The following is a 21,726-nucleotide window of genomic DNA, read 5'->3' as shown; positions in this document are numbered from 1 at the left end:
TCCTGGCTACAGATCCTGGTACTAGAACTCTTGTTTCTGCCCATAGATATGAACACTAGCGCTGGAATCTTTACTCCGCTTCTGACCAGGAGCAAAATTTCCAGCGCTAAGAAAATGTGAATTAAGCCACTGCACCTCTCTGCATTGGGGGAGGAATAGCTAATTCCATCATTAGCATGGGATTTCCATGTGAGGGCGCTAAGCATCATGCACGGTTTTATGTGCACATTGTTTTTGTGTGCAAAACCCCTTGCTGCATCGGGAGTACGGTTTGTGCAGAAACAGTGTGTGCACAGCTCTGGGTAAAACCGTGCACTCTACTGAGCACCGCTTATTATATTGGACTTCTTCTTATGGCTGAAGCTCTTGCCCCTCCCGTACTAGTCTCTTCCTCTGGGCAGCTCATGGAGGGGGAGAGCGAGGGCGGGCCAGGCCACAATTGGTCATACTCTTCCTTTTAGCTCTTTGGCAGCGGGCCAGCAGCAGTGCAGGCTCCCAGGGGACAGACCGCAATCTGCCCAGCTTCCTCTTGGCTTCCTGTTGCAGCAGCAGTAGTCTCCTGGGGCCACATTGGGCCTGGCTTTTCTCTTCTCGTTTGAGTGCGGCTGCAGCAGACCATGATTTTTGTGGTCACCAGTAACTCACGGCCATGCATGTGCTGCACATACAGATGGTGTCTGGCCAAAGTGTTCCTGGGTGCGAGGATCTGGCACAAAATCACCACTGGTGAGATGAAATGTGATGATTTACCCTGTGTTGGCCATTTTGTCTTCATGTCCTAAAAAAAACAGATCAAAATTTATATCATCATAAAGTGGTGACCTAGGGCGCGGTTTGCACCCCAGACTGAATTGTCACCAGAAAGTCCAAACAATTGTACAGCCCTGCCAACTTGGAGCAAAACACCTTTATTCCTTCAGGTCCGTCACATTACAGTGACAAGCACAATTCGTTCCCTGGGAATGCAGGACAATTCAGTCAGGCACACAGGGATCTACGTATGGCTATCCTGAAACTCTAGATGACCACCAACCCCCTTCTGAGTTTTGTCCTGGCAGGCGAAGCCACTAGCATTAAGCTACCTACTCTTTGCTTCTGCAGCTGAAATGGTAGCACCTGGCTAACCACAGCCTCGCTCTGATGACCTCTACTTCTGCAGTGGCATTCCTAGTAGCTTGCTGTTCATTGCCAACTCTGCTTGTCTGGCAGCTTCCCTCTTCTCTGCCTCCACGAAAAAGCCACCAAGTGCGAAAGGAGGGAATCTTTCAGCTAGCTTTTCCAGCCAGGCTTCACTGGAACTACAGTCCCCATAATTCTCACTCCTAAAGCAATATCGCCTTTTCTCTTTCTTGCATTATAACTTCTTGGACTACAATTTTGAACCTCCCAATATTTCTTGTTCTCCTCTTTGCTCTAGCTGGCTAATTTGCCCTTGAGTCTGGACTGTTTCTGTCTGTGAAAAGCCACTTGCTCTATCACAAGTGGATGACCAGTCCATTTTTATGTCATGTATTTACCTCAGGGTTAGTAAACTCTGCCATGGGGTTTACCTGGTATGATTTGTTAACAAAATTCTTTTGGCAGTAATGCATGGATGTGGTGTGATTGTGCAATTTGATAGAATACACAGGTGGGCATTCTTACCAAAATCTCGGATGTTTTCAGCACTGTTACAAAAAAATGAAAAAAGGAACCCCAATTAACTAACTTTCATGAATTATTTAGAAAAGATTTCATATAACAGCATGATTTGTACAGAATTGGACAATTCTTTATGAAAATATGGAAAATGATGACAGACAAGGACCACATCCTTTGCTGCCACATCCTTTTCTTTATTTTCTGTAGGAAGTAACCATTAAACATTTGCAGAAACTAGAGATGACTAGAGCCTCTAATTGAAATTGTTATAACATACAGACTGTGAAGGAATATATAGAAAACTTCTCAGACTACCTTAAAAGACTGAGCACAGCTGTCTCGCCCAGACCTCCTTAAAATCCAGACCCACAGGGAATCCTGGGTGAAGGGAGGAGCCCCTCACCAAAGTTTAAGAAATCAGGGGCTGGAAGGGTTAGAGAGGCCCCGGGGAGCTGGCGGAGATCTACCCTACGCTAAAACCTGCTACTTTTAAGGACTGTGTATTACCTGAAGTTAAAGTGAGCTCCACTGTTTCTTTGATTTTGATTTTTCTTACTGTAAATAAACTGCACCTTAAGGAATAGCCAGAATCTGCCTCCTTATTTCCCTTGGCTGTTTTCCTAAGTCACAGCTGGCCATGTTACCACATATGGCGGCAGAAGTGGGATCTCTTGCCTAAGCAGGGAAGCACAGGCTAGAACCCACAGCCTGCGCAGTGGGGAAAAAAAACACCCTTGCAGAGTTTTGGTTTTTTTCCCTCTTTTCCTGGGACCTCCCAGTTCCAGCCAGCCTTCGCACAACAGGCCACGGGGGCTAGCCTTGCCTGTCTAGTCAGGGGTCAAGCAGTGAGTAATTGCCTAGTTTGGAAGCAGTTTGAGAGGCAGGAAATATGGAGCAAGTGAATCCAGGTCCTTGCTACAGGGCAGCAACAATTCCAAAAGGCCCTGCAAACACAATGCAGCAGGCATTGCAAGATCAGGTGATGCAGCAGCTTACGGTGTTAACGCAGCACGAACTGTGCAAACCACTGTAATTAGTTCACTACCTATGTCACTGACACTACTTAAGATGACCCCAGGAGAAGACCTCGATGGTTCCTGAAAAACTTTGAACGCACAGCATGACTGACAGGCTGGCCAGAGGATAGTTGGGCTACCTATCTGGGGAATCTGTTCATCGGGAGTGGTCAAGATGTCTTCCAAACAGCCAGTCCAGAAGGGAGGGCCACACACCAGGAAGTCAAGACCTCCATTTTAGAGAGAGTGGGATTCCCCCCAGAAGCCTACTAACAGTGATTTTGGCAGGGAGTTCTGCAGACTGGAGAAAACCCAAGGAACCTATTCCATAAACTTAGATATCACTTGGAAGTGGCTGCACCCAGAAGGGAAGGAGGTAGCCAAAGTGTTTTTGCTTGAACAGTTCTTAGGCAGCCTCGAATTGCCTATGTGGCAGAGGTTCTGCTGACACCCAAATCTTTCTGCTGGAGTAGTTGGAGGCCTGTTAGGCCCAGATAATTCTTGAATCGCCACAGTTCCCAGAGAAGCTACTTAACATGGGTAGAGGATGGCGGATGGGTAGAGGAGGTCTCGCCATCTAGTAGTGCAGAACCACCAGGACTTTTCATCTCACCTGTAAACCTTAGCCGGACCGCCGTGTTTCAGCTATGGAGAAAGAGGCCATTTTGCCAATGATGGTCCCCGCAGGGAAGATGAGCCAATGGACGTTAATGCCGTGAAGCCTCACTTGTAATTTCCAGGACGTCCCCAGTCAGGAAGACCCTACTTTTGTGATTGTGGTGGAGATGGATGGTGTTCCAACCCAGGCATTGGTAGACTCTGGGAATGTGAAAACCCTCATACAAAGAGAGTTAGTGAAGTGAGTCCAGATTGACTTTGACCGAGTGGTGACTTTGACATGCATCCACAGGGACCAACGGCATTATCCAACAAGTCGTGTATAACCAAAGGCCCTGGCCAGTCAAGACAAAACAGAGGTGGGAGTTCTTCCTTGGCTATCCTATTGTATTTATTTTTTTTATTTATTTAAAAAATTTTCTATACCGTCGTTAAGTTAAATACCATCACAACGGTATACAGAAGGGCACGATAAAGAGAAATATGGGTGGTATAGATTACAAATTACTCGTGTGCCATCATAGTACGGTAACAATGTAAAATAATAAACTAGGTGTGTAAATTAAACCTGATTGTTAGGAACCAATTAGGCAGTTTGATTTTAACATTAATATGCTTATGTAGGTTACTAAAAACTTATGTATGGTGATAGGACTCTCCAAACTTTAAGCCTCTGACACTAGCTCACAATAGGCTTGTCCACCCCAACAATGAAGAATTGGAGTTTCCAGAGCTCTTTCTTTTGAAGGACCCAGATCTCTATCATAAAGACTCTAAGATTCCTAAATCCCGAAGACAACACCAACAGGACAAATTCAGTTATGCTGCTAATTTAGAGGCGAGCAGAATCAGGTAAAAAAGCAGCAACCCACCCAGAATGTCTTATCTGGCCCCTTTGAGTGGGAAAAGGGGGGGGGGGGTAACCTGGGGAGTTTCAGGTGGGCCTAGAGGGAGGATAAGTCCTTTTAGTAGGCCCAGGAGCATATACAGAGGTAGATGGAAAGCTAGACCCTGGAGCGCAGGTTACAGACCCCATTCCCCCTTATTTTGTGATGAAAGGAGAACTACTTAACTGGGTCACAAAGGGAAGTATGGAGAGAGAATTGATAGAACAATTCCTAGTTCCAAAACTGTATCAACAGAAGGTCATGCATTTAGCACACATCCACCTTCTAGGGCAGTGGTTCTCAACCCTGTCCTGGGGACCCCCCCCGCCAGTCGGGTTTTCAGGTTATCCACAATGAATATGCATGAGATAAAATTTGCATACACTGCCGCCATAACATGCAAATTTTCTCTCATGCATATTCATTGTGGATATCCTGAAAACCCGACTGGCTGGGGGGGGTCCCCAGGACAGGGTTGAGAACCACTGTTCTAGGGGGTCACCTGGGGGAGGAAAAGACCTGAGAGAAAATATTGGCAGAGTTTGCTTGACTGGGCCTCCATAAACGGGTCTAGTTGCATTGCCAGTCCTGCCCTGCCTGCCGATGTACAGGTGGCACCTTTCATATCAATGCCTATAATCTAGACCCGTTTTGAAAGGATGGGCATGGACCTTGTGGGACAACTAGAAAGATCTACTTGAGGAAACAAGTATATCCTTGTTATTCTGGACTATGCCACAAAATATCTGGAGGCAGTATCACTATGGAATATGAAGATCTTGATGGTGGTGACTGCCCTAATAGAAGTCTTTTCACGATTTGGGCTTCCCAGGGAGATCTTGATGGATCAAGGAATCCTATTCATGTCCTAGATAATGAAACAAGTTTCCACCTTGCTCAAGGTAAAAAAAAAAAACTCTGTACCTCTGTGTATCACCCACAGACTGATGGCCCTGTCATATGTTCAGTCAGATGCTAAAACAAATGTTGAGGAAATTTGTGGATGAAGACAGCAAGAATTGGGACACATTGCTATCCTATGTGCTGTTCGCAATCCGCAAAGTACCACAGAGCTCGATGGGTTTTCCCCCTTTTGAGTTACAGTATGAGAGGATACCGAGAGGAATCTTGGACATAGGTCGTAAGATTTGGGAAGATGAAAGGAACCCCAGGCAAAACCTGGTTATCTATGTTTTCTGAATGTGAGAGTGCCTAAAAAAGGCCTGAATATGCCTAGAAAAGACTCAAGGTATCCAAGCCCAAGCTTATAATTGCCCCATGCTCCAAAGAGTATTCCAGCTGGGGGACCGCATCCTTAACCTCCTCCCATCTTCAGAAAGCAAGTTGTTAGCCCATTGGCAAGGACCCTATGAAGTTTTGAAGAAAACAGGGCCCATGGATTATAAAATAGCCCAGCCACATAAACAAAAGAAAACTCAAATCTATCACACAAACCTCCTGAAGAAATGGGTTGTTCAGGAATGCGGAGTGGTACAAGAAGGAGAATTTGGCCCAGAGGTCACACCTAAACTGGACCGAGCCCAAGTTCCTTTTGGAGAGCAGCTGACAACTGCACAGACAGCTGACTTAAAGCAACTGCTAGAGCAAAACAAGATTGTCTTGAACCTGCCCAGTCATACTCACCTGGTGCAGCAATGCTTAATACGCCTTCTGGAGTTGGTGTGCAGCAATGACCTATCGGATTCCTGAGGCTATGTGCCATGTCATTGAGAAAGACGTAAAGGAGATTTTCCAGCTCAGGGTTACAGAGGAGATAAATAGTGATTGTTTCTCACTCATGGTGTTGGTGTCAAAGCTAGATGGGAGCATAAGGTTCTGCATTGACTTTAAAAAGGTCAACAAGGTCTCAGAACTTGGCCCATACCTGATGCCATGAGTGGATGAATTGATTGAGAATCTGGGATCAGCCCAGTTCATCTCTACCCTGGGTCTTAGAAAAGAGTATTAGCAGGTGCCTCTCTTGCCAACGGTGAAGGAGAGGATTGCGTGCTTGACCCTAGGTGGAATTTTCAACGTTTGGTTGATCGCCTGCTCCATCCACAGCCCGGGTACGCAGCCGCCTATTTGGATGCATACCCGCAGATTGGAAGACACATTTAAGCCAACTCCAGGCCATGCTAACCAGTCTGAGGAAAGTAGGACTAACGGCTAACCCCAAGAAGTGCTTGCTGGGAGGGCATATACTCCAGTATCTTGGCTAAACCCTGGGGAAGATCCATCTACAGACCAGGAAGATTGAGGCGATTCACCCAGGTGCCAGTCCTGCAAACAAAAACGAGAGTGACAGTGTTCCTAGGCCTTATAGGATACTACAGAAGGTTTATTCCTGATTACTCTCACAAAGATGTTGAAGAAAGCACCAGAGAAGATGCAGTGGTCAGCTGAAACAGAGAAGAACTTCAGCGCTCTGAAAGAGGTGGTATGTTCTGAACTGATCCTGATAAACCCAGACTTCACCGAACCCTTCATGGTGCAGACAGATGCCTGAGAAGTAGACGTGGGAGCTGTCTTAGTCCAAGAGAAGGTTGGTCGAGAACATCCTGTGACTTACATTAGCTGGAAGTTGATGCCACGGGAAAGGCATTATTCAACAGTTGAGAAAAGAGGCCTTGGCAGTCAAGTGGGCCTTATAGGCCTTGTGCTACTACCTGCAGGGACAGCAGTTCATGCTCATAACTGACCACTAGCTGCCATTAGGGATAAATAGATATAAATAGTCCAGTTCAAGGCTGTTGAAATGGTTTCTGGCCCTACAGTCCTTCAACTATTGAATACGACATAGGGCAGGAAAGGAAAATGTCAGTGTGGATTTCCTGTCCAGAGAGGTGTCCGTTGTATAGGCAGGTGCTCATTCTGATAAGGCTGAGCTGAGGGGCGGGTATGTGAGGGAGTATATAGAAAATTTCCTCAGATTACCTTAAAGGACCGGGCACAGTTGTCGCCGCCCGGTCCTCTTTAAAATCCAGACCTACAGGGAATCCTGGGTGAAGGGAGGAGCCCCTCACCAGAATTTTAGAACTCCGGGCCTGGAAGAGTTAGAGAGGCTCCGGGGGAGCTGGCAGAGATCTACCCTACACTAACTAAGACCTACTACCTTTAAAGGACTGTGTGTTACCTGAAGTTAAGTGTTTGATTTTGGTTTTCTCACTCTAAATAAACTGCACCTAAGGAACAGCCAGAATCTGCCTTCTTATTTCCCTTGGCTGTTTTCCTAAACTAGTTGGCCATGTTACCACACAGAGATAACTGATTTGAGTATGAGTTGTCATGGGAAGGACAGAGGGATTTGAATGACCTTTTGAGTCTTGATCGTTGAAGTCCACTTGTTGGCATTGGGGTTATTTTGTGCATGCTTTGAAGTAGAAGACATGAATCATTGATTCTTTGATTTGCCTTTTTTGTACTCCTTTAGAATCAGCCTTGTTAACAGATAGATTATATTTAACTACAGTGATTATTTAATTGGTAGGTTAAATGTTGATGTAAGCAGATCTAAAAAATGGTTCGTATAACTGAGGGGCAGGCGTGCAGTCACAACATTTAATGTCTACTGAAAAACAGGAAGAAGTTTTAATATGAGTGTTGGAAGAAGGTGGTCATAACTGAGATAATGATCCAGTATTTCCATAGATGACGTCAGTTGCCGAGACTAAGAGCTCTGTAGATCAGTACACCATGCATTTGGTGCAATTTAAACGGATTACAATGTAAAACCAGTGTCTACAGAGCTGTGGTCTCCAGTGAGAAGAACAACAGAAAAAAGAAAAATATTCCTGCAAGGAATAATGTGTCCCTTTTGAGAAAATTTCAAGCCTTGGTTTACAAGCTGGAGGCGATTCAGCTGAAGCATTCATTTTGTTAACTATAGCATCATTATTAGACACCATCATTTCACTTGTAAGTATATACCATCTTGGCCCCTGAGATATGTTTCAGACATAAAGGATTATTACAATTCATATTAATTTCTGCAGTTTAAATCACTGGTTACATTGATTGATTTTATATTTTCTCTGGTTAGATGTATTGCTAGTCATCTATATCTGATAGTAGTCAAGAATGATACTTGCTGTTAGAGAATTCCTTTTCTTGTGTTTTGAAGAGTCTTCAAAGCTGAGCCATATTCAGAGTCTTGGATATACATGATTGTAGATAATTTTGTTCACATCTTGAATGTTTATAGAGCCCAGGAGTCCACTAATGATAAGTAGAAACTAATCTGCAGATGCTTTTGTTCTTTTATGACCTTTTTCCTGAAACAAGGTGATGGATTTTTCTTTTCCTGAGATCTCAGAAGCTAAGGAGGTTGGGCCTGGCCAGGGTTTGCATGAGAGACATTGAAGAAAGACTGGGTGCAGGAGCAAGTTATGTTGCTGGCGTTGCTGGGGACACCCTTCCGTCCTGGGTTACCTATTTATTTCTATTTGATATTCTGTCTTTTCTTAGGAAAGGGACAAAGCGGATTACAAAGGAAGAGGTGAATTGCAGTGCATATGTCATTGCAAAACTGTAGAGGTAGCAATACAACGTGTATAGTGCCTGGATGTAATCTGCTTTGAGGTGCCTGAAAGGCAGAATATAAATCCATAATAAATAAAAGTGATTTCCTAGTGTAGGAAGGATACCAGCAATAAGATAAACATGGCATATAATAGGGTAGAGCGCTGGCTCATTGTTAAGGGAGGATACCGAGCAGTCAGTACTGGAACACTGGCCAGGATGTGCTACTGATTGTGTCATATTTAGGATTAAGCATTAAAATAAGAAAGTCATGAAAACCAAAGAAAAGGTGTAAGAAAATATTAAAAACATCACATGCCCATTTGAGTACCTTTTATGTTGGGTCTAATAATTTATTTATTTATTTATCTATTTATTTAACGGGGTTTTTTTATACCGGTATTCGTCATAACATCATATCGGTTTACATGTAACTTGTAACAATAGAGAAAAATGACATTGAGCAGGGCGAAGGCAAACTTGGAGGGGGGAGCAGAGATTAGTTATCAAGCATTGGTGAAATCAAGCATTGCATTTAACATTTACAAGTTGAACCATATTTACAAGCATTACCATACATTGCAGTTATTATTTACAGGTGGGGGAGATAGCTGTGGTTGTTGGCAAACGGGGGGGGGGGGGGGAGGGGTGATTGTGGTGTGCGCAAGGGTTACTCAGGGAAGGCTTGTTTGAAAAGCCAAGTTTTTAACTTATTTTTGTCAATTTTTGGGTGCTTGTCTGAAGTCGAAGGTCTGATAAGAAGAACATAAGAAAATGCCATACTGGGTCAGACCAAGGGTCCATCAAGCCCAGCATCCTGTTTCCAACAGTGGCTAATCCAGGCCATAAGAACCTGGCAAGTACCCAAAAACTAAGTCTATCCCATGCTACTGATGCCAGTAATAGCAGTGGCTATTTTCTAAGTCAGCATAATTAATAGCAGGTAATGGACTTCTCCTCCAAGAACATATCCAATCCTTTTTTAAACACCGCTATACTAACTGCACTAACCACATCCTCTGGCAACAAATTCCAGAGTTTAATTGTGCGTTGAGTAAAAAAGAACTTTCTCCGATTAGTTTTAAATGTGCCCCATGCTAACTTCATGGAGTGGCCCCTAGTCTTTCTACTATCCGAAAGAGTAAATAACTGATTCACATCTACCCGTTCTAGATCTCTCATGATTTTAAACATCTCTATCATATCCCCCCTCAGCCGTCTCTTCTCCAAGCTAAAAAGTCCTAACCTCTTTAGCCTTTCCTCATAGGGGAGCTGTTCCATCCCCTTTATCATGTTTGTAGCCCTTCTCTGTACCTTCTCCATCGCAATTATATCCTTTTTGAGATGTGGTGACCAAAATTGTACACAGTATTCAAGGTGCGGTCTCACCATGGAGCAATACAGAGGCATTATGACATTTTCCGTTTTATTCACCATTCCCTTTCTATTTCCCAACATTCTGTTTGCTTTTTTGACTGCCGCAGCACACTGAACCGACGATTTCAATGTGTTATCCACTATGACACCTAGATGGCATACAGTTCCAGTGTGTGGGCCCAGCTATAGAGAAGGCCCGCTCTTTTGTGAGGTGGGATGTGAAGGGTGCCTTTGTGTACGGATCTGGTGGGGCGCGAAGAGGCGTAGGGGTGGATGGTGGTGTTAGTCCAGTTGATGTTGCTGTTGTGCATGGATTTATGTATAATGGATAGGATCTTGTAGAGGATGCGGGAGGAAACAGGGAGCCAGTGTAGTTCCTTGAGGATTGGGGTAATGTGGTCTGTTCTATACGTGTTGGTTAGTATTCTGGCTGCAGCATTTTGGAGTATTTGTAGGGGTTTGATGTAGGAAGTGGGGAGGCCTAGGAGGATTGAATTGCAGTAGTCCATTTTTGTAAGGATCGTAGCTTGAAGGACGGTATGAAAGTCGTTGAGATGTAGGAGTGGTTTAAGTTTCTTAAGAATGTGGAGTTTGAAGAATGAGTCTTTTATTGTAGTGTTAATTAATTTTTTAAATAATGGGGAGTGGGTGGATCGCCGGGTTCTACTGAGCCATGTTTTGTATGGCTGATTTTGTTTTTTCATTAGAATAACTCTGGTTCAAAAGGGCATAAAAAAATATGCATAATAACTTTCATATTCTGTGGTAGGCACACCGTGGCAATATGTGACGCTTTGTCGCTGAAATGGAATAAGAATTTGTTCCTGATAAAGTACGCAGATAGGACCATTTATATAATTCAAAAATTGATGTGACAATTTAAGCAAATTCCCAAAGGTCCAGTTAGCTTGAATTGTTTTATTGCAATTGCTCATGAACACTTTTATGATAACGTCATTGATATAGTGTAGCTCAGAGCATAGGTTTGAATTTAAACATTAACTTTTCACATTTTCCTTACAAAGTCACAAGCAGAGGATCAGGATACTGTGCGCACTGCTGAGCATGGCCTCCAGTACACAATGGCTAAGGGAGCTGCTTCATTCTCCGCTGTGCTTCCTTGCATCTATTCTCCTCCCTTAAATGTGGAGCCTGTGGCATGTCTACTAGGGATGTGAATCGTTTTTTGACGATTTAAAATATCGTCCGATATATTTTAAATCGTCAAAAAATCGTTAGGGCCACGATACAATACCAATTCCCCCGATTTATCGTTAAAAAATCGTAAATCGGGGGAAGGGGGAGGGCAGGAAAACCGGCACACTAAAACCCCCTAAAACCCACCCCCGACCCTTTAAATTAAATCCCCCACCCTCCTGAACCCCCCCCCCCAATGCTTTAAATTACCTGGGGATCCGGCGGTGGTCCAGAATGGTGGCGGTCCGGAACGGCCCCCTCAATAGAATCGTGTTGTCTTCAGCCGGCGCCATTTTTCAAAATGGCCGCCGCAAAATGGCGGCGGCCATAGACAAAAACGATTCAAAGGAGGAGGTCGTTCCGGACCCCCGCTGGACTTTTGGCAAGTCTTGTGGGGGTCAGGAGGCCCCCCCCCAAGCTGGCCAAAAGTTTCCTGGGAGTCCAGCGGGGTTCCGGGAGCGATTTCTCGCCGCGAATCGTTTTCGTACGGAAAATGGCGCCGGCAGGAGATCGAGTGCAGGAGGTCGTTCAGCGGCGGTCCCCCCGCTGAACGACCTCCTGCAGTCGATCTCCTGCTGGCGCCATTTTCCGTACGAAAACGATTCGCGGCGAGAAATCGCTCCCGGAACCCCGCTGGACTCCCAGGAAACTTTTGGCCAGCTTGGGGGGGCCTCCTGACCCCCACAAGACTTGCCAAAAGTCCAGCGGGGGTCCGGAACGACCTCCTCCGTCGAATCGTTTTTGTCTATGGCCGCCGCCATTTTGCGGCGGCCATTTTGAAAAATGGCGCCGGCTGAAGACAACACGATTCTATTGAGGGGGCCGTTCCGGACCGCCGCCGTTCTGGACCACCGCCGGATCCCCAGGTAATTTAAAGCATTTGGGGGGGGGTTCGGGAGGGTGGGGGATTTAATTTAAAGGGTCGGGGTGGGTTTTAGGGGGGTTTAGTGTGCCGGCTCACGATTTTAACGATTTTTCACGATAGTTTACACACCCAAACGGCAACAATACGATTCCCTCCCCCTCCCAGCCGAAATCGATCGTTAAGACGATCGAGGACACGATTCACATTTCTAATGTCTACAGAGTACCTGATGATAAAGTTATAGTATGAAGTGGAATAAGTGACAGATAGCAAACACAAAGTAGGTAGATATGTATATATGCAAATTAAACCAAATTCTAGACAGAAGCTGCCTTGTGAACGTAAATTAGTCTCACATATACAAGATGGGTACACTGAAATTGTGCCAGGCTTGCTACTTCATACCAGTAAAAATTGTAGCTAGTTTAACCAACATTCAGGCCGATACAGAACGGCCTGAATGTTTAGCCCCCGTTTGGGGGTGCTATTATTACCCCTTATACTGTAAGGGATAATAGTATGTGGAAAACGCGTGGCCAACCCGCCCCCCCGAAACTAATAGCGCTCATCACATGCAAATGCATGTTGATGAGCCAACTAAGTATTCACCCGCAATACTTGTCCAAGCAAAATGTGTGGCCAAGTTGTACATTTTACTCTCAGAAATTAATGCCTGTCAAAGTCGGAGGCACCAAAAATAAAAAAAAAATAAAAAAAAAAAAAAAATCCGCCCCCGGGTTGGGAAATGGATGCTCAACTTTGCCGGCGTCTGTTTTCCAAACCTGTGGCTGACAGTGGGTTCGACAACCAACGCTGGTAATATTAAGCGTCGGCTGTCAGACCCGCTGACCGCCGCCGCTTCGCCAATAAGGAGGCGCTAGGGATGAACTAGTGTCCCTAGCGCCTCCTTATTAGCACGGGTCCTCATTTAAATACAGAATCGCGTGCCCAGGAGAGGTGCCTGGGTGTGCGTTGGGAGAGTGGGTGCTCGCCTCAGAGCGCCGGCTCTCCCGTGGACTTTACTGAATGGAAATATCTACAGCAGGGAACACATAAGTGGACCACTAGTGTGGGATAATAATTAAATAGCTTATTGATTTGGGAGATTTAACAGGTTTTAGCACACGAGTAAAGAAAATGTGCTGAAGTTTATCGTACATTTTTATTTTCGCCTGATTATATCTGGGGCCACAGTCTCAAAGCAGTTACTGACTGGGTTTCATTTACTATCTACCAAAAAATTACCTGCATTACCAGCAATATTTTAACAGTACTTACTCCCAGTGTGGAGAGGTGCATAGGCTTAACGCTGGAAATGTAAGCCCTGGTGCAGGAAAATTAGTCTGTGGGGCTGAATCTGGAGTTTGTGCTGCTGGGGTGTCGTACTATGGTTTTTTGCAAGCAGGCATGCTTTTGCGTCAACATTTTCAGATTAGCGTGCTTTTTATTTTTTTCACTGCCGATGTATGAGCCTGTAATTCTTTGATTTACATTGAGAAGCACTATTTGCTCTCACAGATTTTGTGCTGTAAACTCCTTGTTGCATCTGGTATAAAGTTGTATGCACAAAAATGTGCACACAGTTGTGTGCTGATGTGTGTACAGCTGAGCACATCTTCTATCTCATTAAATGAGATTTTGGGACTGTGCATAATAATTATTAATCTAATAAATATAGTTTGAGGATTTTGAAAATAGTGAATGGATAATAAATGCTGATGAGCCTGAGATTTCTTTTATTTCTGTGAACAGTGGTTTCCAAAGAATTGGACCCGTTTATGATTCAGGTTTTGTACATCTTTTTAATGCTTTGGCCTTTGGTTACTTCCCGAGGAGTATTGATACAAACAGAAGGGACAAAGCTTTCTCATATGGAAAATGCCAAAGGAAAAGCCATTATTCCAGTATGTATATACACACTGTAGTATCTAGCAATCTAATTTACATATCCGCGTCGGGAAGATTACATGAGAAGCTTCGAATCAACTTGTGGAAGAGGAAGTTTAGAGGCAATTGAACATTTGAAGTTGAAAGCGTGGAATGAACCCATGCCTCTAATATGCTCAGGGAAGCTGAAGCGAATGTCTGTAAATCATTCTAAGAAGATTTGTTCTGAGACTATGTCTGAAAATTAAGTTCATATTTGAAACAAGAAAATTAAGGATACCGTAGGAAAGTGACGGGTTTCTGGTGCCGTTGCAGAACAGAAGCAAGGAGGAGAGTTGAAAGTTTGAGTGAATGTTTTTTGTGGTCTAGGACAAGCAATATGAGATATCATTAGATTGACTATTATCGGGAGCAAAACAGACAGCGGTATATATAACAGTTTACAGATGATTAAGATGCAGAAATTGGTTAAGCACAACACATAGTTGGAAATTTAATGACGATCATCGGTACTTTTTGTAAACCGGCAAAGAATTTATGATTGTTGGGTGAAAAAAGATCATTTGTAATTCAATGGTTAGAGATTCCCCTGAAGAAGCCGGAAGGCGAAACTAGGGCCCGGTTGGGAACAGTTAAATTACAAATAGAATTGTTGGTACCATGTAATTTGTGCTGAGAGTGTAATTACATTAATTGGTAAATTTGTATAACTGTGTAAAAACAAAAGAAGGTTTGGATAATATCATATCAATTCTGCTTGAAAGGTTTAAAAGCATTTTTTGCACAGAGTGAGTATGCATGGAGAAGAGAGATATGGATGAGTATGAATGAATGTAGATTTTAATGATACAATGATGTATTGATGTAATATGAGGATTTTACAAGAGTTCCAAAATTTATGCTACGTGTTGTATGTAATTTTTCATAAAGATTGAATAAAAGAGGTATTTGAAAAATATCAAAAATAACATAAGAACATAAGAAATTGCATGCTGGGTCAGGCCAAGGGTCCATCAAGCCCAGCATCCTGTTTCCAACAGAGGCCAAAACCAGGCCACAAGAACCTGGCAATTACCCAAACACTAAGAAGAACCCATGCTACTGATGCAATTAATAGCAGTGGCTATTCCCTAAGTATGATTAATTAATAGCCATTAATGGACTTCTCCTCCAAGAACTTATCCAAACCTTTTTTGAACCCAGCTACAGTAACTGCACTAACCACATCCTCTGGCAACAAATTTCAGAGCTTTATTGTGCGTTGAGTGAAAAAGAATTTTCTCCGATTATTCTTAAATGTGCTACTTGCTAACTTCATGGAATGCCCCCTAGTCCTTCTATTATTCGAAAGTGTAAATAACCGATTCACATCTACTCATTCAAGACCTCTATCATATCCCCCCTCAGCCGTCTCTTCTCCAAGCTGAACAGCCCTAACCTCTTCAGCCTTTCCTCATAGGGGAGCTGTTCCATCCCATTTTTCATTTTGGTTGCCCTTCTCTGTACGTTCTCCATCGCAACTATATCTTTTTTGAGATGCGGCGACCAGAATTGTACACAGTATTCAAGGTGCGGTCTCACCATGGAGCGATACAGAGGCATTATGACATTTTCCGTTCTATTAACCATTCCCTTCCTAATAATTCCTAACATTCTATTTGCTTTTTTGACTGCTGCAGCACACTGAGCCGACGATTTTAAAGTATTATCCACCATGATGCCTAGATCCTTTTCCTGGGTGGTAGCTCCTAATATGGAACCTAACATTGTGTAACTACAGCAAGGGTTATTTTTCCCTATATGCAACACCTTGCACCTGTCCACATTAAATTTCATCTGCCATTTGGATGCCCAATCTTCCAGTCTTGCAAGGTCCCCCTGTAATGTATCACAGTCTGCTTGTGATTTAACTACTCTGAATAATTTTGTATCATCCGCAAATTAGATAACCTCACTTGTTGTATTCCTTTCCAGATCATTTATATATATTGAAAAGCACCGGTCCAACTACAGATCCCTGAGGCACTCCACTGTTTACCCTTTTCCACTGAGAAAACTGACCATTTAATCCTACTCTCTGTTTCCTGTATTTTAACCAGTTTGTAAGCCACGAAAGGACATCGCTTCCTATCCCATGGCTTTTTAGTTTTCGTAGGGAAAAGGGTAAACAATGGAGTGCCTCAGGGATCTGTACTTGGACCGGTGCTTTTCAATATATATAAATGATCTGGAAAGGAATACAACAAGTGAGGTTATCAAATTTGCGGACGATACAAAATTATTCAGAGTAGTTAAATCACAAGCGGATTGTGATAATTACAGGATGACCTTGCAAGACTGGAAGATTGGGCATCCAAATAGCAGATGAAATTTAATGTGGACAAGTGCAAGGTGTTGCATTTAGGGAAAAATAACCCCTGCTGCAGTTACACGATTTTAGGTTCCATATTAGGAACTATCACCTAGGAAAAAGATCTAGGTATCATAGTGGATAATACTTTAAAATCATCGGCTCTGTGTGCTGCAGCAGTCAAAAAAACAAACAATGTTAGGAATTATTAGGAAGGGAATGGTTAATAGAACGGAAAAGGTCATAATGTCTCTGTATCCCTCCATAGTGAGACTGCACCTTGAATACTGTGTACAATTCTGGTCGCCGCATCTCAAAAAAGATATAGTTGCGATGGCGAAGGTACAGAGAAGGGCAATCAAAATGATAAAAGGGATGGAACAGCTCCCCTATGAGGAAAGGCTGAAGAGGTTAGGGCTGTTCAGCTTGGAGAAGAGAAGGCTGAGGGGGGATATGATAGAGGTCTTTAAGATCATGAGAGGTCTTGAACGAGTAGATGTGAATCGGTTATTTACACTTTAGGATAATAGAAGGACTAGGGGGCACTCCATGAAGTTAGTAAGCACATTTAAGACTAATCGGAGACCATTCTTTTTCATTCAATGCACAATTAAGCTCTGGAATTTACTGCCAGAGGATATGGTTAGTGCAGTTAGTGTAGCTGGGTTTAAAAAAGGATTGGATAAGTTCTTGGAGGAGAAGTCCATTAACTGCTATTAATCAAGTTTACTTAGGCAATAGCCACTGCTATAATTGCATCAGTAGCATGGGATCTTCTTGGTGTTTGGGTAATTGCCAGGTTCTTGTGGCCTGGTTTGGCCTCTGTTGGAAACAGGATGCTGGGCATGATGGACCCTTGGTCTGACCCAGCATGGCAATTTCTTATATTCTTATGTCATCATAATTTTATCTCATATATGTTAATGGGACTGGGATTCTTGAAGTCATGTGATTTCTTATAAATTGAGCCTAGAAGGCAGGAACAAATTTTAAGGCTGACCTTGACATACCTTCTGACTTTTAGCATAAATTCTAGCATTTCAGCATATTTTAGCTATCAGCAACCTTGAACAGTTTTTTTTCAAGTTTGATCAATGTAATTTCAAAGTACAATAATGATTTTCTACTTAACTTGTCTGGTCTTTATAGAAGAATCATTTGAAACCCTCTCTTTGTCATATTTAGTATGACAACATAATAATTTGATTCAAATGATAAATATAAGAAGGTCTACTGGGACTGAGTTCTTTGGGTCATAGGAAATATTACCATTAAGAATCTTTTCTAGTTTTGAAGTTTTTGAATTCAAACTAGTTCCCCCTAGTGAAGAGGGGCAGTAAAGGGCCAATTGTCTCTTGTCCATAGTATATGTGTAATCAATAATGCAATTCAGATTAGTTAGATTAATGTAAATATTTGTGGGAAGTGGATAGACATCCAAAACTTGACTTTTCTGAGGGCCACAACTGGTCAGAGCAAATGCAAGGCAGTAATATTCTAGCTAAGCAGATCCAGATCTGAACTTTCTTGCACATACCATGCCAGCACACACAGTCATTATTAGACGCTTAAACATCTTACAATAAATCCGTATTCAAGCAGACTCTTGTCCTGTAATTCATAGCTACCCCAGCAAGTAAGGAAACTTCTTTTGCTAGTTTTGTTGGCCATTTGCTCTAGTTCATCGACTTCAAGGTTGGGAATTAAGTGACACACAAGTTTGTACCAACTGGATGGATTTGATGGGATTAGTTGTCATCTTTTCACTTGATGATGAGGATGAATATCTGGATGATAAAGCAGAAATAATCATAGAAGTGTAGACATAACGACGGGCAGAGAAGATGGGAGCAGTGTACTGAAGGGGATGGAAGAAGACACTTTTTAAAGCTCTTTTAAAAGACACCCGCAGTTTGCATTTGTCCATGTTAAATATCATCTGCCATTTGGATGCCCAGTTTCTTAAACAAAAACAACTCCAATCTGTATTCTCTGGTCTGTAAAAGATTGATAATTTTAACAGAAATAGCAAGGATGTTAACTGGTATTTTTCTGTTATGGATTTTATAACAAACAATACTTACAGAATTAAAAAAAAAATGTATTGCAAAATTGTGACAGGGCTACTATTCTCTAAAGAATGGGGTTATGGAAAGATCCTTTTCTGACTTGTCTGGTCTTCTCTCTTAAAATGATGGCCCTAAGCAGCATTTTAAATCTTTGGCTCACATTCATGTTGCTCCATGGGTTAATGATATTATTAGGGGAAAAAAGAGAGTACTTTGCTGGGCTGAACATTATTGGTGGAAATGTCGCTTTGCGAATAATACCGATATGTACTGTGTTGTCTTTTGGATTACTGCAGTGTGATGATCTCTGCTGAGAGACTGTTAGGCTCCTAAGATCAATGCTGTTGATGCTGGGTCTAGAGAACTTTTTTATATTGTTAACTCTTTAACTTTCTCTTAATCAATCTCTGAAGATAAAGGATGTTAGTCTCAGCTGCAAGCAATTTGTAGTCTTGTTTGATAAGAAAGTAAGATCATTGCATTGTATCATCTTTGATTTTATGTTAGATTTTACTTGGGATGCGTTTTTGTTTCGTAGCCTGCGACATTGGAGTTTAATAAGTTAACTAATTCTACCCTGTCCTTTAAATCTGTTCTTTACTGCTATGTTGAAAATGTTATGCAATGATTTATTTGGACCATTTGCTGTCATGGTGAATTTCTCTTTCTGAAGGTCATTTACCTGATGTCCTTAAACAGGCAAGTGTTAAGCCAATTTAAAAAAAACAAACAAACCCCACTCTTGATCCAACTGTGTTATCAAATTACTAAACAGTATCTTCATTGCCATTTTGGAAGGGTAGTTTTAAAGCAGTTGACCACCTCCTTGACCAGTCATGGGTTACTGGATCATTTGCAGTTTGGATTCAAGATTGGTCGTTCTACTGAAAATTTGTTACTGGCTAATTCTGCATAGAGGATTTGATATGGGGCAGAGATACTTTTTTCAGTTTTTTTTTTAAAGACATTTCATCAGCGTTCAATACTCTGGATCATAAGATTTTGCCGAGATTATCTGATCTAGGTATAGGTGGTAATGTTTACAGATGACTACAGTCTGTTTTTAACAAATCGTTTTCAGAGAGTGACCCAGTGCTTCCAAGTGGTTTGGGCTATTGACCGGCGTGCCCCAAAGCTCAGCGCACGCTGTTGCGCTTTTTAATATCTGTATTCAGCCACTTTGTCCTGGATTTAAAATTATATGCAGATGATATCCAGGTTTTGATTCCTGAGGGTGACTCGTTGGCAGGGCCTGCAGCTGTAGCTGGGGTCAGACCTGCAGTTGATTGCATTGCATCCTGGCTCTTTGACTGTAAACTTTCTTTACATTTAAAGAAGACTGAAATGTTGCTGCTGTCCAGATTTTCTGAAGATGGTCACCTGGAGACAGTTGAGATTGATGAGCTGCATTTTCCAATTGCTACTCAGGTCAGGAATTTAGGTGGATTTTTTTTTATAGCTCTTTGACCTTTGTGAAGTCCATTACCTGCTATTAAGTTCACTTAGAGAATAGCCACTGCCATTAGCAATGGTTACATGGAATAGACTTAGTTTTTGGGTACTTGCCAGGTTCTTATGGCCTGGATTGGCCACTGTTGGAAACAGGATGCTGGGCTTGATGGACCCTTGGTCTGACCCAGTATGGCATTTTCTTATGTTTTTTTCTTATGTTCTTATGTGAGCAAAGTAGTGCAAAATGCTCTACCTGTTTTCTGGCGCTTAAAACCGTTCTTATCTCCAAACGATTTTTGGAAAGTGGTTCCTGCGTGGGTTTTACAGGACTTGGGTTACTGTAACTCTCCTTTTCTTCGTGTACCTGCTTCTGCTGTACAGGCACTTCAGATTGCCCAGAATGCAGTGGCCAAGATCATTGTTGGTGCTAATAGAAGACAGCATATTACACTAATTTTAATATCTTTACACTGGCTCCTGGTGATTTGTCATGTCAAATTTAAAAAGTTACTGTTGATATTCAAAATGTTCATTCTGGTATCCGAGCTGCTGTAAAGGGGGATATATCCCTTCTCGGTGTATAAGATCATAAGGAGAGAATTTCTTGGAGGTGCCATCTGTAAAGCAGCACCATCTATGTGAGACCAGGGAGTGGTGATTTGCAGTTGCTGGCCCCTAACGTTGGAATAACTTCCCTGATGACATTAGATCAGATCTATGTGTACAGGCATTTCTGAAAAAGGGTAAAGGCTATTGATTTCATCACACATTTGCTAACATCTAGTAGCACATGAGTTGTTATGCAGATAGTTTAAAACATTTAGTTTGATTTATGTTTTAGTGACACTTGCTGGGAGGTATTTTAGATCTTGTTTTAGATGTGTGTGAAGATTTACAATTCTGTTTATTTTAATTATTTTGAGACTGTCATTTTTATTGTATGACTTACTGTATGTTTTATGTGGTTTTATTGTTTATTATTTCTTTTTAATGTATGGTTTTATAATATTATGTATGTCTTAGCTGTAAGTGGCCTTGAAAACTGTTTGGCCAGGCAAGATAACATATTTATTTAAGAACTTTATATCAGCCAGATGTTAAAATCAGACATTACTAGTGCATTTTTGTAGCTAGGTCATTTAAAGTTCAAATGGGAATCATTTGATATTTTATTTCTTGAGAGAGATTAGAATTTAATGTTTTTGAAAAATCTCCTACATAGCCACTCCTGTCATTCAGAGTCTAAATGTGTCATGGTGGGGTTGTAGGTCCTTATCAGATGTGGATGCATTTGAAGAATATATGCAGCATGAACACTTGCAGGATAGGCTTGGGAAATGATATTTAAAAAAAAAAAATAGGATCTGTAATACAAAGATACCTTTTATGCCAAGAAGGCATGAAAAATAATTAGGAGAGAAAAGAAAAGATGTTAACACTGCAGTTTTATGGGTCAGTAATAAATTTAATATCTCACACTTGAGAAATTATTTTCACTGAATTACATTTGAGAAATGTAAAAAAAAAATGCTTGGTAATGTACTATTTTTTTCTCCCTTAATATGGTAATTTATATGGCGATTCTGCAGTATAGGTACATCGAAGGCATCGTATGTCCAGCCCAGTATACATAGAAACATAGAAATGAGGGCAGAAGAAGACCAAATGGCCCATCTAGTCTGCCCAGCAAGCTTTCACATTTGTTTTTTTCTCATACTTAACTGTTACTCTTTGGCCCTTAGTAACCTTTTGGTTCCAGTTCCCTTTCACCCCTGCCATTAATGTAAAGAGCAGTGCTGGAGCTGCATCTAAGTGAAGTATCTAGCTTGATTGGTTAGGGGTAGTA

At 42.1% G+C, this 21,726-nt stretch overlaps 1 protein-coding gene across 7 annotated transcripts in view; it reads left to right on the top strand.

The window, feature by feature from the left end:
* CNOT2 (CCR4-NOT transcription complex subunit 2) overlaps window positions 1-21,726 on the top strand; it is a 246,074-nt gene that overhangs the window by 63,862 nt on the left and 160,486 nt on the right. The gene's annotated exons all lie outside the window — the stretch shown is intronic.

Source organism: Rhinatrema bivittatum, chromosome 4 (assembly GCF_901001135.1).
Source record: "Rhinatrema bivittatum chromosome 4, aRhiBiv1.1, whole genome shotgun sequence".
In the NCBI taxonomy this organism is placed as follows: domain Eukaryota; kingdom Metazoa; phylum Chordata; class Amphibia; order Gymnophiona; family Rhinatrematidae; genus Rhinatrema; species Rhinatrema bivittatum.
The sequence above is the reverse complement of the archived record's forward strand: the minus strand, read 5'-3'. Positions and strand labels throughout refer to the sequence as shown.